The 19,526-nt window shown below is 44.2% G+C and overlaps 1 long non-coding RNA gene across 1 annotated transcript; it reads right to left on the reverse strand.

The window, feature by feature from the left end:
- Window positions 1-8,628: 8,628 nt before the first annotated feature.
- Window positions 8,629-11,713, reverse strand: LOC136482896 (uncharacterized). The gene is made up of 5 exons (XR_010765243.1): window positions 11,446-11,713; window positions 11,149-11,231; window positions 10,030-10,086; window positions 9,826-9,871; window positions 8,629-8,865 (listed from the first exon to the last, which is right to left on the reverse strand). It is a non-coding gene; the product is annotated as an uncharacterized lncRNA (long non-coding RNA).
- Window positions 11,714-19,526: the final 7,813 nt, after the last annotated feature.

A 19,526-nucleotide genomic window follows, 5' to 3' on the forward strand; every position in this document is an offset into this window, starting at 1 on the left:
TCGCACATCAAAAGTTTGGTTGCACTTCACAGAGATCCGCACGGCAGATCATGCACTTCACAGACCATTGTGGCAGGGGGTACACTAGTCAGTAGTGGTCGCTCTACGAATGGCACCTCTCAACTGTGGAGGCACAACAAGAGCTGTGCAAACAAGTGCCTTAGGACAGAAAATGCAACTGACGCCACTACTGAATGGGAAGCAGAAATCTGGCCACTGTTCCTAGTCTTGGAGAACTATGGAGGTTGGTTTCAAATCAAGGACATCTTCAGTTTACTCTTACTATGTTTGTCTCTATTATACATAATCACTTTTGTTCTCTGGTTCAGAAACAGAGCATCAGGGACGTGCTGAAGCCAGGAGCCAAGGAGATGGGCCGCTTGCTGGGGATCGGTGGAATGGAGGCAGTATAGTGGGGCTCATGTGCTCACCCGATTGCCCATGCTCCCTTTCTGTTTTTTCAGCTTTGTTTCATGTTTAATTCTGTCCTAATAAAGTTGGTGCCAGTATGGCTCACTTGTTGGGTTCTGTCTGTCTTAGATTGTTCTACTCTCCTTTTCTATCTATTCCTACGATGTTTGCAAAATAGCTTTATGAGCAGCTCTCTAGATAAAGCAGAAAAACTGTTTGACAAAATAGCTTCATACAGTAGACAAATAAATAAAATTACTATAATATCCTTATCTCTATTTTTCTTTTTTATTTTCTCGTCTTCTTCACGTACGAATCTACAATCGTCGCGACGCAACGCCGCAAGCCGCGACCTCGCGCCCGAGCACGCACATGTCACCCCCCCCCCCCCGGCAGTCCGCGGCCCCCGCAACGGCACATCTCCCAGTGGCCCGCGCCCTCGGCGACGTCCCTCCCGGCGGACGGCGGCGCCTCTCCCGGCAGAGCGTGCTCCCACGGCAGCGCCCTCCCGGCGGCTCGTGCCTGGCCAAGCCATTGCCCCGGCGAGCTGCTCCCCAGTGGCCAAGCCCGTGGCGAGCCACGCCGCCGGCAGCTGCGCCCCAGGCGGGCCAAGACCCGACGAGCCGTGTCCCTGTCGATTCACACTCCGGCGGCCGCGCTACCGGCGGCTGCGCCCGGCAGTCGTGCCCCGGCAAGCCATGCCTCGGCGGCGTCGGCACCTCCCTCGGCCGAGCATGCTCTCTCTCTCTCTCTCTCTCTCTCTCTCTCTCTCTCTCTCTCTTCTTGGCTGCTAGTCCAGCCCCGACGAGCCGCTCGCGCTTGCCCGCACACCGACGGCCGCGCACCCTGGGCTCCTCGGCGGCCACGGCCCTGCTTCCCGGTGGCCGCGCCCCTGCGTCGGCATCCGTGCTCCAGCTCATCGGCGAGCCGTGCCCCGTCGCCTCCGTCGTGCGTGCGCTCTCTCTCTCTTCTGGGGCAAAATGAGTCTTTTGTGTACCGTGGGGTCCACATATGAGAGATGAAGTTGGAATAGATTACTATTTTCAGCTTCATATCAACTCATATCTTTGTAAGAGAAGGAAAAAAACAACTTCATGAGTAAAGCTATTTTAAAAATAAATGTTTAATAAAAAAAAAAGCTCACAACAGCCGTGCCAAACAGCCCCGTAGCTGAGACCTACGGTTGCCTGATTTTGATGTATGATTTATGATCAGGGCTGTAATATCTTTGAATTTCTTAGAGAAATGGAGGTTGATTTTAGAGACAGTAGAACATGAACAGACGAACTGAATTTATAGTCAATTTGTGCACTCTACAGCCATAGCTTTGAAGTAATTATTAACACCATTGTGTGTGTGTGTGTGTTAAGTTTTGGAGGGCCGCCTAAGCTGCAAACCTGGTACAGGAAGTCAGAAACCCGTGCTCAGCTGTCTCCACTCGCTTGCGGGCGCAGCACTAGCGGTAAACTTTGGACAGATCGTCTACTCTCGGTTGGAATTGGAAGCTGCGAATCATCAGTGAATGGTGGGCCCGTTAGTTGCTACAACTGTGTTTCGGACCAGGATTGATAACACTTATCGATCATTTTCCACCAAAATGTATAAAAAAAAGAGAGATGTACATGAAAGGGCCCGACAAGTGAGCATGGGCCCATCAAAAAACTTGCTTCTTTACCTATTGGACATCGAGGTCCGATTTAATCGAGGGTTGAATTTTGTCGAAGAAACTATTTCTTGTTCCTAAGACATGGCAAAAATCAGTTTTTTCTGGTTTTAGACTAGGAAACCATTTGTAGGAATTCTGAGCATCCCTTTAGAAATTGTTTGCGTTTTGTATGGTTTCTTCGTTTTGTATGGTTTCTCCCCAAAAACCTTGCCACATCGGGACTTAGTCCCTCAGCAAGCTAGTGATGATGTGCATTGCCGTGGGCTACCAATGTAGTGTTTTGACGTTTCGTGACCGAACTATTTTTAAGATACGCCGCTTAATTCTATAATGTTTTGGAGCGTTGTTTCTATTATATGCAAATAAATATTATTGTCTGACAATGACGTGCAATTCCTATAAAAAAACTTTTCGACCACGTTTCACTATTAAACTAGCTCTAGGAGCACTGTAGCTTACAAACTGCCACTGAAAATGCACTTTTAGGGGCAGTTCTATTAAGGGATGACAGAACCGTCCCTAAAAATATGATTTTTAGAAATGATTGCTTATGTCAGTCGTCTCTGAAAATACGTGATTTTGAAGAGATCACCATGGTCCAAATGGATGAGTTGCAAATGCAGGTGCCCCGGTACGGTACATCGGGCTGGGGAGGACCCTAGAGTTTCACCATCAGGACGGCAGAAAGATGGACTGGATCATACTCGAATACCAAAAGGTTGATGCTTCTCCAGGTAATGAATAAAGGGTCACTCTCATTTGCTAACATCCAAAATTCCAAATATACACGTTCATCTCGGAATCAAACTATATTTCTAGCACCGTTCCCATTCTTTCGTTTTTAATTATGCTTTGCTTACTTGTAGGGGGGGACATAGTGATTCGCAAGGTATTCCGCTATGACAAAGATGCGATCTCCTCTGCTTTTAGTGAGTTGGACATGTGGTTGAATGCAGATGATGACAATGAAGAGTACTTCAACAGTAAGTAATATAATACTTATTTCTTGCACAACCATCAAGTACCAAGACTAATAATATTCCCTGCTTTGTTTTCTCGTTAGCACTGACACTGCTACGCCCAGTAGTGATTCCATGGACACTGTGGTTGATAGGGAGCGCAAGAGGACTGCTGCCGCTTCCTGCCACAAATCACAAGTTTGGATGCACTTCACCAAGATTTACATCACAGATTGTAGCGTCGTGTATGTTGTCTGCCACACCTGTGACTGGGGGTACGGTAGCGGTCGCTCTACCAATGGCACCTCTCACCTTTGGAGGCATAATAGCAAGAGTTGCGCAAGCAAGCACCGTAGACACAGGAGATGCGAACGACGCCAGCGTTGCATGGGAAGCAGAAATCTGGCCACTATTCCTAGTCTTGAAAAACTATGGGGGTTGTGACTTGTGTAAGTTTCTAATCATCAAGCACAGCCCTTCAGTTTGTTTTTTCTATGTTTGCGGATACTATACATATTAATACTTGTTCTCTGTTTCAGAAACAGAGCAGCAGGGATGTGCTCAAGCTAGGAGCCAAGGAGATGGGCCGGTCTGATGATGATTGTTAGAATGGAGGAAGTACAGTGAGGCTAATGCAATCAACGATTGCACAAGCTCCCTTTCTGATTCGGATATGTATCCAGTACAGCGCCGGACGGACGGACGAGCACAGCATCGCCACACTGACCGGCATGGGCGGGCTCTCCCAACGCGCGGAGACTGGTCGGCACCTGGACGGCCGATTAGCCAGTTGCCGATAGGTACTCTATCGGCAATCTAGAGGCCGACAGACTACTACTCCTACAATTCTTTTTATCCAAATGCTATATTTGCAATTAATAATTAGAATACTATTATTTAGGCCGCTGGGCTACTACTGTAGTATGCCTGAGCACTAGGTGTGGTCGTGGATGCTAGCGCTGCCGCGCGAGCAGGACGGCTGTGGGGCCCGCGCGCTGGGGGCGGGAGCGGCAGCGGCGGCGCTGGATCCAGCGTTGCTGGCCGAGCAGCAGCAGCAACGCGGTGGCCGAGCGAGCAGGCGCAGCGGGGGCGACGGCGGAGTTGCGAGAGAGAGGAAGAAGGCCGTAGATATTTTAGGCCTGTCGGCCAGCCGCGACCGACAGAACTCTATCGGCCCTCCATCGGCCGATAGTCCTGTGGGTCCAAGGCCTGTCGGCCATCCGCAGGTAGACAGGTCCCTGTCGCCGTCCGAGGGCCGAAAAGCCGCGCAGTTGCAGCCTGACGGTCGGCAACGGGGAGCGGCGGTGGAGAGAGTAGAGGGAAAGGGCGCGGATGCTTACCAATCTCCACGGCACGAACAGGAGACGCGCGACCGAGAGACGTAGCCTTTGCGGGATATTTTAAGAGGGAGAGAGAGAAACAGCGGCGGCTCGTGCCTATAAAAGGAACGGCGAGGACGAGCATCGTCCGTCGGTCCAAAGCGAAGCTCGCGGGTATACTCCAGCACAGCTCCCTCAGCAGAGACTAGTCGGCTCTTGGACGGCCGATAGGACCCTGTTGGCTCTCCAGTTGCCGATAGGTCGCCTCTCGGCAATCCAGTTGTCGATAGGTCGCCTCTCGGCATTTTTATCCAAATGCTATATTCGCAATTAATAATTAAAATACTATTATTTAGGCCGCTGGGCTACTATTGTAGTATGCCTGAGCACTAGGTGTGGTCGTGGATGCTAGCGCATCCTCGCGTCAATGGGGCGGCGGCAGTATAGAGTCGAGCGCAATACGGGTGAGCTATTGGGGGAGTTGTGTCTCCCCATCTATTTGGGGAGTTGGGGTGTTTTTTTGTGACCACCAATTAATGTGGATATGATTTGTGACTTGCTAGAGCAATAATTTTAAGCCAACGTTTCCAATAAGGTAGTTTTTTGGGATACCGAGGATCCATCTAATAATTAAATATATTTTTAATTATTAAGTATTCATCTAATAATTAAATTTTTTTTTAATTATTAAGTAGCCATCTAAGTCTTGCATGTCAAAATATATTTTAAGGAACATACAATAAAAATTATTTTGATGTTGACAGTTTTAGTGCATCTTTTTTTCCTGTAAATAAGGTTACCGGATTATATCTAAAAGTATTATTTATTTTGGGATAGATTTTAAAGGCTACAAGTGTAGTTATTTTGGAACGGAGAAAGAAGTAATTTTAAAACGAGGGTATCCAGATTTTGTACTAGCAAAAAAGAAGAAGAAAACTCGGAGAGATTGCTTCTCTCACTACCTTGAACCTTTCGTGGACTGCGCGGATGCTTCATTTGCTATGGCCGGTGACACACAACATACAGCACCGGCAAAACCACAATGCAAATGGATCGTCCTGTCCCGCGCCCTACTGTAGTAGGTCAGGAGGATCGACAAGGGCCAGTCAACACAAGTTTGTTATTTGACCTTTTTTGAACTAAAAATCCAAACGACGAAATAGGAGTTTCCTCTGCCGGGGCGGAAGAGCTAGGAAGGCCAATGACAGAGTTCCATCATCGTCCTCTTCTCTTCACGCCAATCCATCTCTCTCTCACGTGGTGAACCAGGCATGGTCCATGCTATTGGGACAGAAATCCTGCAAGGATTTGAATGCTGGCGAACCGATGCAAAGCATTTCGATCCCAATGGCTATTATTAAGAACGGTATGAGTCTACCAATCTGATGGCCCTACTTTTTTTGTGAGATGAATTTTATGATATGTATTTAGTTGAAACCTAAATTAAGTTATATAAGTTCTTGTTGCATCTTTCTATAAATCATAAATCAATATTTTAGCTTTTAGCTTTTAATCTAGTGGTTGCAATTTTTAACCACATGTGAAGTTAAACCTCTAATTCTTATTGTAATTTTTGTTCATCCAATAGTGCTACACGCAAGCAAGTTTATTTATTAATTCAGTACACATATATTTCACCCAGCTTCATGTGACAAGGCCAATGCAAATATGCAGGCTATCTCTTCGTGCTCAATATCTACATTGAAGAGGAAGGACGGAGTCAGAATCAGAACTCTCAGTTGCTTAAATGGTGGCCACACGGCTTTCGCTAATTGCACACCCACTAGTAAAAAAAGGGCTTCTATTTCTGGCTGTCAACCCTCTTTATTCCCGGTTACGCAGCTGGGAATAGGAGTTCGGAAATAAAGGGTTAGTAGCCGGGGAATAGAAGTGGACCTTTAGTCCCGGTTTGTATCAACCGGGACTAAAAAGGTAGCCACGCCAGTGCCTAGGCTGGCCCCTTTATTCCCGGTTGGTATTACCAACCGGGACTAAAGGATCTTTTTTTTCTTTTCCTGCTTATTTCAATTGATGATTCTTTTTTGTTTTAATTTGGTTTTCGAATACGCATTATTCGCTGTAAAGTAATATACGTATACGCGCGGGTACTGTAAAATTTTCGCTCGATCAATGCACGCAAGCAACACAAGTAAAAGTAAACTAAAACATAATATTACATTTCATCGTCACATGTAAAGTTTGCATTAATTGTACATTTCATCATCACATGTTCTTTGGATCAATATGAAATTTGGCTTTCATCATCACATATTTGGGTCATAGTAAAACTCGCCGCCGGGAGTTAAGACCTGATCATTCAGAAATCCACCTATTGTCTTTTGGATTGCTTTGAGATGGTGTGTGTCCAGGGTTTTTTCCTTCAACCAACGAGTCTTCAATTTGAGATATGAGATAAAGAAAAAGTATATTAGTATGTATATATATATATGTGTATCAAGAATAATGATAAATAAATTGTATCTATAACGAATATATATATATATATATATATATATATATATATATATATATATATATATGTATATGTATGAAGAATATATATATATGTGTACACTTACCCTTTTTTCCTCTAGACTAGTTCTTTTTTAGCACACTCTCATGAACTCGCAAACATAGTATCCACAGAGATTGGTCCCCTGGGGCTGCAGCAGAACCCACTTTACGAGAAAAAGATTCGTCATTATCCGAGCATAGGAAAATTGAACTAAGGTAGGTATATAGTACTTACTTTGTATAGCACTACTTTCAGTGGCACTTTGCATTCCATATGGTGTTCCTGCCAGACCTTTTTCCAACAGCTACCAAATAACATAAAAAATATTTGGACCATTAATTTGCATGCAGAGAGACTTGAATAGTTTTGCTAGTGAGACTGCAATTACCTCTGAATAATATCTATCATCTCTTGGAACTCTTTTTGCTCTTTTCTCATTGAGTCCCAGATGCCTAGATGACCTTTCTCCAGATCGAGTTCCATCAATATCCAGTGTTCACTGCCATGTCCATTAACACTCATTAATTAGCTAACAGGTACAGTGAACATATATATATGGATACACGATCGTCGACATTATGAACACTTACCTGAAGTTATAGGGGAAGAGTATACATTTCTTGTCACGTTACTTCTCGAAGAACATCTTGATATTGGCCTCCGTTTCTACTTTCCATGTTGGATGGGGTTTAGGGTTTTTGAATACGATATGTGGATCAATGAAACCAATATCAGTACACCCTCTCTTTTTGCACTCTCCCATCTCAAACCTGCATCATATATATAGAGTGAGGATAATAAACACAGACATGTACGTACGTAGCGACTTATTATTAATTAGTAGAAAGAATCACTTACAGACAATAGCAGCTGATGAGAGTCTTGTCGAGAGAGTTCCGGTGGACTAGTTGGTGTAATTCAGCAAACTCAATGTACATAACGTCATCGCCACAGAACCAATGGTCATCTTTGATTCTGACAGGAATATAGAACTCTTTCCGGTGACACGCGTCGAGGTACAAGGTGTTTAGCTTGAACAATTGTGTACCCAGTTCATTGATGGTCTTAGGATTCCATAGACTCCTGCCATGCTCATATTTCTGCCATTCATCCGCTACCGGCGCACTTTCAAAGAGGAAATCGCCAAGGTCGATACCTCTCATAGCATAAAAGTTAGCAAGTTCCGTCATATCCACTTCTTTATCAGCAGGTATTTCCATCATATCCAGCATATCTATGTTTGAACCATATTTATTAGCAATAACTAGAGGAGGGACTGATTGCAATTCTTGTTCTCCGAGTTGTGCAACAGTTTTCCCTGCTTTAGCAGCTTTCTTGATTATCTTGCTAAGAGTGCGGTCAAAGTCTGATGGTGGCGAGAGCTTACGACACTACAAGAAACCTATTAATACATGACGATTCAATTCCGTCACCGATCGCTAAATAACCGTCACAAAATAGCATCCATGACGGTTTTAGGTATCGTCATGTATTGAGCATCATGGATTGATGTGCATGACGGTTATTTGAAAACCATCATAGATTAACGCAATCCATGACGGTTATAGACCATCATAGCTTAGCCCGAGATCCACTTAGCCCAACCCAAGCCCAATGTTTGTGATAGAATATAACCGTCATAGATTGAATAGCCACATCATCATTTATACAATGACGTGGATGTTGACATCACAACCAATTGCCACGTATTTAGCACATCAATAGTATAATAACATTCATCACAAGATACACCAATCATATAATAGACATTTATTTATTCATATAATAATGAATAGATGTATACAATGGTAATAATGAGTTGATGTATACAATGGATTCAGCATATACAAACTTATAGGCTAAAAAATACAATATACATGATAGAAAAAATAATAAACTTTGATGTACTTCATCCTTCGACGTGATGCAATGCGTTGAACGCGAAGACAGCCGTGGACATATGACTTATCCACAGCAATAAACGATCTTGACAACCTGCAGGATATTTGGCATACTTGTGAAGCTCGCAGCAAGACCACCAATGGGACAAAAATCATACAAACAAGAATGATGGCACCAGGGAAAATTTGTTCTATTGAGCAGCAACAAAAAAGATCATCCATTATAGCTTCCACTATTAAATAAATGAAATTAACTAGTTAAAGAAAAAATGGTCGGACAAAAAGTATCCCCTCTAACAAATAATTCTTCCAGACTTCCCATTTCTACAAATATGACATGAATGATATGAGATTGCAGCTTTATTTTATTCAGTCCATCACGTTTCTTAAATATTATATTGCCATCATTGGACTAACAAAAAACCATCGTTGGACTACCTTAATTGCACTCTTTCAGTCGCTCAGACCATTCATTAGGAAAAAAAATTACCTCAACACTATCTCACAATGCAACAACAGATAATTATCTAAGAGTAACAAATGCTGGTTTGGACTGAACAAATTGATATGTTCAATTTGATGGGTGTGCATAATTTTATCTCAATGGAAGAACCAATCCCTATAGCGATTACTTTTGCTCTACCAACTACAACAATGGTGTCCTAGGAAAACATACAAGTCTCAGAGATGGCAGAAAGATAAATGCAGAGGTAGCTAACTGACCTAGAACCAACAAGTAAACCACTTAACCAACAAATAACTCAAATAACCCATCTACATCTAGAAAGGTAGAGTTGATAGTGACCCTATATGTTTTCAGTCTGAAAAATACATACAGCAAGGAACTGATCTCCCTGCTGCAGACCTGCTTCTAGAAATAACAAGTTGCAGAACAAAATACAAATCAATGTGGTCAGGAGCAACTACTGCTGTCAATTGGCAAAGGAAAAACAGCACATAAATGCTACAGACCAGAGATAAAGCTTGAATAATCACACAAGCAAGGAACTGATCATTAGCTAATGATTACATGAGAATTAATTCACCGTTTCACCTTGTAGCTTGAACATGACATTTCACCTATGTGAATCCACACTGCCCTGCATCATGAGATAAAAATGCTGCTGCTCAAACCTGTAGAAAACAGAGCTAAGCTATGCAGTGCCAAATTGCTGCTTATGCTGCCCAACAGTGGTCTAGCTGATGGCTTCAGTTGCTCTAAACTGCAGAGGTAAAATATCATGGAGGCTGTACATACCTTTCAACTCTGTAGACTGCATCTTGGACCTTCCTATGCAATGTCGCTTCCTTCTTTCTAGAGAGTAGAAATTATCATCAATAAAATAACTGTAGATTAATATGTGTGTACTATACAAACAGTACAAAAAATTAATTCTACTTCTAAGAGAGTGGCCTTAGAAATTAATCACAGTCAGACCAACGTCTCTACAGCAATCACAATAGTCAGACCAACGTCTCTACAGCAATCACAATCTCTGAGAAACTTAAACTATTGTCCTAGCTAGTTTACTCAGGAACCTTGAACATATGTTGATTGGTAATAATTTAATAAAAAACACTAGAGACATTCAGATTTGAACGCCACACATCATAGGTACAAGTAAATCTATGAGTGAATCTGCTATCCCATTGCTATCACATTATGACTATCATTACAAATCTGAAGGCCTTTTGTTCTCCTCTCTTTTTTATACATGTAAAGTGTCCAATGTCAATTAGCTCTCTTCCCTGTTCTCATGTAAGCATGAGTAAAACAATATGTTCCATCCAGGTTGGTTTGAAATATACTTAGATGGTTTTGTTATAACCTTGTGTAGGTAGCATTCTAACTTAATCATTCTAACAGTTCATGTGGCTTTGTTTTCAAAGAATACAGTTCAGAATTGAGAGTGCAACCGGTGGTGTGTAAGCTTGAAACTTTATCTTGAAAGCATACAGGTCATTGTCTTTCCAAATTCTAGCCACCAGCTGATTTCAAGTACAGAAATTTAAAATAATATGCTGCTACTGAAACTATGGGAAGAAAATGATAAATCTGTACTTGATATTTGCTTGCAAGCAAATTAAATGGCACTACATAAGGAAGAGTCAAATGCAATTAGTAGTGAATAGGCACAAAAAAGGAAGGGGCAGTATTAGTATTTGGTAATAAAGTTATACTAATCTACAGTCCATTGCTCATGTATTAAGAAAATGTAAAGATCCTATGTGCAGTTACTAGTACAGATCATAGTAGCAGGGAGTATTCATATGAATTCAGTAATGTGGGACATGTATATGCATTTGCTCAGAATTCAGTAATGTGGAACCTCTATATGCATTAGCTCAGAATTTAATTACAAGTTGAGAGCTGCACCTTTACTGAATATTGATGTCGACCTGCTTGTTTCCCTACAAACTGTCAATCAACACTCTTTGCAATTCTACAAATGGTTTGTTCTGAAAGAATGTACAAAGTAAATCTGCTAAGAAATAAACAGATAGCAGAAAAAAAAGAATTAAACAGATAGCAAAGTAAATAAGCACTCCTTGCAATGCTACAAAGTCAAGATATGAACAAAGAATTGAAGATATAGCAGAACAACATGTGGCTCTTAACACAGGCCCAGATTGATCGAATATAAAACAGAAATCAAATAGAAAGGGAACAAACCTGTTCTTGATTTTCTTTGACAGGTTTTCCATGTCATGCTGCTGCCCAAGCCATGCCTGCTTCCTCCAAACACATATGAGCATGTAAATACAATTGTCAATAAGTTCATACACCAACTGAACATAAATCTATTTAGGTGACATGAAGATATGCTACAGGCTATTTATTTTCTTTAGCTACTGTAAGACTAGACAAATCTGGCTCGTTTTTAGCTTAGAAATAGTACAAATATCAATAAGCAAGTAAGACAACATTTGAACAAAGCACTCCGTTCTCTTCTATGGTAAACTATCTACTGATCTACTCTTTCTTTTTGTCCTCACTACTAAACATAAGTAATGAAACAGAACAACTGAACAAGTAGTTCTGCATTTTCAGAAATCAATAGAGAATATTGTTAGTAACTACATAATTATTTTGTAGGTGGAGTCTAACAAAATACTGTGAACATACTACTACCTCTTGTCACATTCATTTGACCTTCAGGTAGAGCTTACAAGCAACGTTGTTACAATGTAGTTAGAATGTCTAGCTTCTCTATCCCCTATGATCTCTATTAAACTGAAGCCTCACTGTCTGTTACTCTATGTATAGCCTATTGATATTTTGCAAGAACAAGGATCTTCAACAACCAAGACTTGAGATCCAGAACCTACCAAGACGCCAGATCTAGAACATCGGTTCCTCGAGCAGGCTGAGCATTGCAGGTAAAGAATTGAGTTCCTAAGAGGCACACACGGTATATGGATGAGGAGGGAAGCGGATGGATGGGCACTTATGCTGATGTCATCAATCTCCTTGCTGGACCTCTTGCTGAACCAGTAGCACCGCGCGCCGCCCAATTTGTAGCCCCACGCCACAACGTCACCGCTTCGCCGCGCCGTCGTGGCCCTGCACCACCTCTGCTCCATGCCACCTGCCCCGGGCCGCCTCGTCGCCGCAGCTCAATGCCACGACAACCCCACGTCGCTGCTCCGTGCCGCTGCAACCTAGCTCGCTATTCCGCATCGCCACTACTCCACGACGCCAGCAGCCACCGTGCCGCTATAGCCCCACACTACTCCTGCTCTATTTCGGGAGTTTGAGGAGAGAGAGGACGCGGTGGCCGGGTGGCGGTAAGTGAAGTTAAACGACTCGTGGAGGATCGGGAGGTAGGAGACGGAGGGAGAAGTATCGACTGCGGATGGAAGGACCGAGAAGTGTGTGGTTGTGGGAGATCGGGAGGAGTATTGGGCTAGGGTTTGCCTTCGTTCTTATACTCCAACGCCGATAGTGGGCTGGAATGGGCCTTAATAACTGGTAGTGGTACATGTTCAATTACTTAGTGACGTTCTTATAATTCATCACGAAGAATCCGTCATGGATTAAAGGATTTCTTGTAATGCGAGCTTGCCGCCTCTTTTTCTATTCAGCTTCCACCATCCGCCTTAGTTTAGCTGGAGGTAGATGGAAGTGCTTCTGCTCCTGCTGCTTCCTCTTCCCTGTGCCTGAGAAGAATGCTTCGATGGTTTTTTTAACCTCATCATCTAACTCCTCTTTACTCATTTCACCAGGCAATTTCTGTGGAATGGGCCATGGTTTCACGGGGGACTTCTTGGTCGTCTTCGCCGGTGGGGCAGATGGCTTATTTGTTTGCAGCCGTCTTCCCTGGTTCATGGGAGGAGGTGGGGGAACAGGCGTTGGAGACCTTCAAGGCGGCGTTGGGGAACGCCTTGGAGGCGGTGGCGGCGGCGGTGGAGACCGTCTTGGAGATGGTGTGGATGCAAAAATGTAGACTTTAATTGAAATTATTAAATTTATTGGTTTTCGACAGAAAATTAGTTTTCACGTAATTGTAACGTAAATCTTTAGGTTCTTCATTAATCATTGTATAATTAATCGGTGAGTTCGGGCGCAAATTCAATTAAAGTTAAAAAAGTACCAAACCACCTCAGAAAAATCTCAAACTTGGTGGTTCATTTGTAGTCTTGAGAAAAAGTTTGAGACCAATCCGGCACTGGAAAGCAAATGGACTTCAGAGTCCCAGAGAACCTAGATGTATAGATAGGGTTCTACGAAAGGTTCTATATACCTCTGTGAAGCACGTCGACTCTGCCTATGTCGAAATGGCTTGAAATTTTTTTGGAAGTCATTTACACCCAAAATATGGCCCCACAAAAGATCTTAGATTTTTCTGATAATAATTTTTATTATTACATTTTTCTTTGTGCCGCGTGAGACGAAATACGGTGAATTACATATTGAAAACAATATAATTTTGCATCAACCTCCACAAATATTTGTCTCCTAGGGCACAATAGACTATTTGGCAAAGTTTGGCACCATTCTGGATCATTTAGGGGGTGGACCCAGTTCAATGTATAATTAATCGGTGAGTTCAGGCGGAAATTCAATTAAAGTGAAAAAAAGTATCAAACCACCTCAGAAAAATCTCAAACTTGGTGGTGGCTATACATAAGGCATTTGAAGTCTTGAGAAAAAGTTTCAGCCCAATCCGGCACTAGAAAGCACATGGACCTCAGAATCCCAGAGAACATAGGTGTATAGATAGGGTTCGACGAAAGGTTCTATATACCTCTGTGATGCACGTCGACTTTGCCTATGTCGAAATGGCTTGAAATGTTTTTGGCAGTCATTTACACCCAAAATATGGCCCCACACAAGATCTTAGATTTTTCTGATAATTATTTTTATTATTACATTTTTCTTTGTGCCGCGTGAGATGAAATACGGCGAATTACATATTCAAAACAATATAATTTTGCATCAATCTCCACAAATATTTGTCTCCTAGGGCACAAGAGACCATTTGGCAAAGTTTGGCACCATTCCGGATAATTTAGGGGGTGAACCCAGTTCAACGTATAATTAATCGGTGAATTCGCGCGGAAATTCAATTAAAGTGCAAAAAGCACCAAACCAGCTTAGAAAAATCTCGAACTTGGTGGTGGCTATACATAAGGCATTTGAAGTCTTGAGAAAAAGATTTAGCTCAATCCAGCACTAGAAAGCACATGGACCTCAGAATCCCAAAGAACATAGGTGTATAGATAGGGTTCGACGAAAGGTTCTATATACCTCTGTGAAGCACGTCGACTCCGCCTATATCGAAATGGCTTGAAATGTTTTTGGCAGTCATTTACACCCAAAATACGGGCCCACACAAGATGTTAGGTTTTTCTGATAATTATTTTTATTATTACATTTTTCTTTGTGCCGCGTGAGACGAAATACGGTGAATTACATATTCAAAACAATATAATTTTGGGTCAACCTCCACAAATATTTGTCTCCTAGGGCACAAGAGACAATTTGACAAAGTTTGGCACCATTCTGGATCTTTTCGGGGGTGGACTCAGTTCAACGTATAATTAATTAGTGAATTCGCGCGGAAATTCAATTAAAGTGCAAAAAGCACCAAACCAGCTCAGAAAAATCTCGAACTTGGTGGTGGCTTCACACAGGGCATTTGCAGTCTTGAGAAAAAGTTTGAGACCAATCCAGCACTAGAAAGCACATGGACCTCAGAATCCCAGAGAACTTAGGTGTATAGATAGGGTTCGACGAAAGGTTCTATATATCTCTGTGAAGCACGTCGACTCCGCCTATGTCGAAATGGCTTAAAATTTTTTTGGCAGTCATTTACCCCCAAAATATGGGCCCACACAAGATGTTAGGTTTTTCTGATAATTATTTTTATTATTACATTTTTCTTTGTGCCGCGTGAGACGAAACACGGTGAATTATAGATTGAAAACACTAGAATTTTGCGTCGAAATACGGTAAAATAAAACTTAAAAACTTATTTGTGAAAATTATATTTTTCCCCTAAAATCTAAAACTATTTTTTCAACAAAAGACTCTAAAAATCAAAGTATACTTAAGAAAAGAATATAAATGAAACTAATAAACTAAAACTATTTGTTTATTTTAATGACTACTAGCGGAAGCTTTATTCCCGGTTCCTGGTTATAACCAGGAACAAAGAGCAATATTTGTCCCCGTCTAAAGCCTCCAGCCGAGACTAAACATTTAGTCCCGGTTAGTGGCTCTAGCCGGGACTAAATGTCGATCTTTAGTCCCGGTAATAGGCTCTAACTGGGACTAAAGGTTATGCTGCCGAGCCAGTAGCGTTGGGCAGCGACCTTCACTCCCGGCTCGAGGGTATAGCCGGGATTAAATCTCCTTCACTCCTGAGTTCAAAAAATGTCAGGAGTAACTTCGAAAATGGTGCCGAGACAAAAGGTTTGTTTTCTACTAGTGACCGTGAACAGAACCGGGCTTGGCTGAAGAGAAACAATACAACAGCAGAGTAGTAGTTTGAGACGCAAGCCTTGGCACGCCCAGTGCCATGGCATGGGTTGGCAGCCAACCTAATAAAAGCATCTTACCGAGGGTCCAAGACCTACCCTGAGGAGAAGTTAAGGATCGGAGGGCCCTATTACAATAATCATCTGCGCAAGTTGCACAATGTAGATTATAAGGGCCGGCCCATCCACGTAGCTGGTGAGCGAAAAATGTCTACGAGAGCGGCAAGCTACCAGCTCCCTCGTCACGGCATCATAAACAAATATATATCCAGTACAGCGCCGGACGGACGAGCACAGCGTCGCCACAGTGACCGGCATGGGTGGGCTCTCCCGGCGCGCGCGCGGATACTAGTCGGCTCCTGGATGGCCGATAGGACCCTGTCGGCTCTCCAGTTGCCGATACGTACCAGCTGCCAGGTAGTACCATTCTTTTTATCCAAAGGCTGTATTTACAATTAATAATTAAAATACTATTATTTAGGCCGCTGGGCTACTACTGTAGTATGCCTGAGCACTAGGTGTGCCCTCTCACTAGCAACTTCACTTGCTTTCCTCTTGTACCTAACAATTATTTAAAAATGCAACTTGTATTAGTTTGTACTGCAAGTCTGTAACCCACTGTTGACTGCAAAGTAAACTGCTATGCTACTTAGCGCGTGTTTAGTTGGTCCAAAGTTGGAATTTCGGTTACTGTAGCATTTTCGTTTTTATTTGACAAATAATGTTCAATTATGGACTAATTAGGCTCAAAATGTTCGTCTCGCAATTTCCAACCAAACTGTGCAATTAGTTTTTTTTCGTCTACATTTAATGCTCCATACACGTATCGCAAGATTCGATGTGATGGGTACCGTAGCACTTTTTAGGATTTTAGGGTTGGAACTAAACACGCGCTTATACAAGATAACAAGAATACTGCAATGCTACTTATACAGTTCTAATTGAATTGCTACCTAGAGTAAAGAATAGAAATCTGAGAACCTAGAGTCTGAGAGTATGTTTAATAGATCCGCTCGTGCTTTTAATTTGAGCAATTGCTGCTAGAACTTCTAGGGCGTGCAGGTATATAGCTAGGGATCTATAAGAAGTGCGTATGCTCATGCTTTCCTACACACACGCGCGCGCTCGTATAATTCACGTTTGCAGAGGTAGACAATGAGTCGTGAAAGAAGAGGACATGGAGACGGGGCAGTGGTTCCTTGACTCGGGTGCATCAGTCCACTGTACTTCCGACTCCAATTTGCTGCATGATTACATCCTGATGGTGGAACCGTATAAGCTGTGTACTCCTAATGGAGAGGTGCTGACGGCTGTTGGACGCGGGACCTTGAAGACCGAGCGATACAAGATCCCGGACGTCCTCGTTGTTCCGGGAGTGCAAATTAATATCATATCCGCGGGCAAGCTTTACGGGGAACATGAATTGTCTATGTTCTATGAGGTTGGACATTGCTCCGTGAAGGATAGGACAGGGCAGGAAGTTGGCCGGGGCCACCTAACCCGTAATGGCTTGTGGATGCTCGACTATCTGATCATCGGCAAGGCACGGACCTAATTACGTACTAATAAACATCCATTGCGGTTACAGATTATGCACCATATATCCCACCACTTCTTTTGATCCGCGGTGCAACACGACTGATTTCATGCTGATTGCTGCTTGTATGCAGGACGTCGGCGATGCAAGCTTGCCTGCCGAAGTGTCGCAAGAATCGTCACAAGTGAAGAAAGCGAAGGCCGATGAGCTTGACAAGTTACTTAAAAAGGAAATCTAAATTTTTTAAAAAAAACTCCATATACCTATCGGCACTTGGCCGGGCGAGGGCGAGCGCTGTCGCGCGAGCAGGACGGCTGCGGGCCAGCGCATTGGGGGCGGGAGCGGCAGCGGCGGCGCCGGATCCAGCGTTGCCGACCGAGCAGCAGCAGTGACGCGGCGACGGCGACGGCGGAGGCGCGAGAGAGAGAGGCTGCGCGTGATAGAGGAAGAAGGCCGTAGATATTTTAGGCCTGTCGGCCAGCCGCAGCCGACAGAACTCTATCGGCCCTCCATCGGCCGATAAGCCTGTGGGTCCAAGGCCTGTCGGCTAGCCACCGGCCGACAGGTCCCTGTCGGCCGTCCGAGGGCCGACAAGCCACGCACTCGCAGCCTAACGGTCGACAACGAGGAGCGGCGGTGGAGCGAGTAGAGGGAAGGGGCGCGGATGTTTACCAATCTCCACGGCACGAACAGGAGACGCGCGACCGAGAGACATAGCCTTTGTGGGAGATTTTGAGAGGGAGAGAGAGAGAGAAACAGCGTCGCCACAGTGACCGGCATGGGCGGGCTCTCCCAACGCGCGGCTGTGCAGGGACTAGTCGTCTCCTGGACGGCCGATAGGACCCTATCGGCTCTCCGGTTGCATATGTTGCTATGCCTATACGCGCATGTTTCAATCATATGTTTCAAGTGTTTTATCTATTTTCAGATGTGATGCAAATGTTTCATCTGGATGTTTTAAAGTAGATCGGGGTGCTGCACGACGCGACCGGTGGCTGGCGAACAATGGCCTGCCACAGCCGTCTGTCGCTGCTGCTGGGACACAGTCATGGGTCAAACCACGTGGGTTTCCCTGTGAAGGCATAGGGTGGGCGTGGGGGTGCAGGTCCGACGACGGACACGGGCGTCGAATCTGGGCCGAGCCATCCGACAGAGGCACCCCGCGCGGCCGCTGCACGGTGCCCCCGCTGGTGCATCCAACGCGCCGCTCGCCTTCTCTAGCCGCCTCCATCCACCTCGTGCCTTTTCCAGCCCGGCGGCTTTCTCCAGCGTGGGTGCGCTGCACCCGGCCCCCATCCGGCGCTCCTCCGCGCCTCGCGCCCCGCGCCGCGCATCCATCCACCTCGCACCGTCGTGGCCGGGCGAAGACACTACGGCAGGAAGGGGAGGCCTGCACCTGCGCCTGGGTGTACGCTGGACAGCTCTCAACATCCCCCTGACCCGAGCTTGCCGGCTACCGCAGTTCCCCCACCAGGTAGGCCGTGATCGCCGGCATCACCGTTTTTCAAGTGTTTTAGGCGTTGTTTCAAGTGTTTCATCTGGATGTTACAAAAGTAGATCTGGGATGTTGCATATGTTGCAATAATAATATACGTATGTTGCAAGCCTATGTTTCAAGTGTTTCAGATGTTTCAGACGTATGTTTCAAGTGTGTCTATTTGGATGTTACTATGGCTCTACATATATGTTTCAAGCGTATGTTTCAAGTGGTTCATATATTTCGTACTTATGTTGTAAGTGTTTCATCTGGATGTTGCAAAAGTAGATTTGGATGTTGCATATGTTGCTATGCCTATACGCGCATATTTCAATCACATGTTTTATCTGTTTTTTCAGACATATTGCAAATGTTTTATCTGGATGTTTCAAAATAGATCAGGGTGTTGCACGGCGCGGACGGTGGCCGGCGGACAATGGCCTGTCGTAGCCGTCTGTTGCTACTGCTGGGGCGTAGCCGTGGGTTTCCCTGTGCAGGCGCAGGGTGGGCGCGGGGGTGCAGGTCCGGCGACGGACGTGGGCGTTGAATCTGGGCGGGCCTTCCGATATTTTTATGTGAAGTGAAATATTAGTTGATCGGGCGTGGAAGGTATTATGGGCAATAGAGTCCTTCGACCAGCTAAAATCTCAAGTTAGAATCCAAAGATGCAAACGGGCTAGATTCAAACAGTCATAAAGCCATCCTCCATCTGCCCCTAACAGCGTCCTAGGATGGGCTTTGCGATCTGATTTGGACC

This window comes from Miscanthus floridulus, chromosome 9, assembly GCF_019320115.1.
Source record: "Miscanthus floridulus cultivar M001 chromosome 9, ASM1932011v1, whole genome shotgun sequence".
Classification (NCBI taxonomy): domain Eukaryota; kingdom Viridiplantae; phylum Streptophyta; class Magnoliopsida; order Poales; family Poaceae; genus Miscanthus; species Miscanthus floridulus.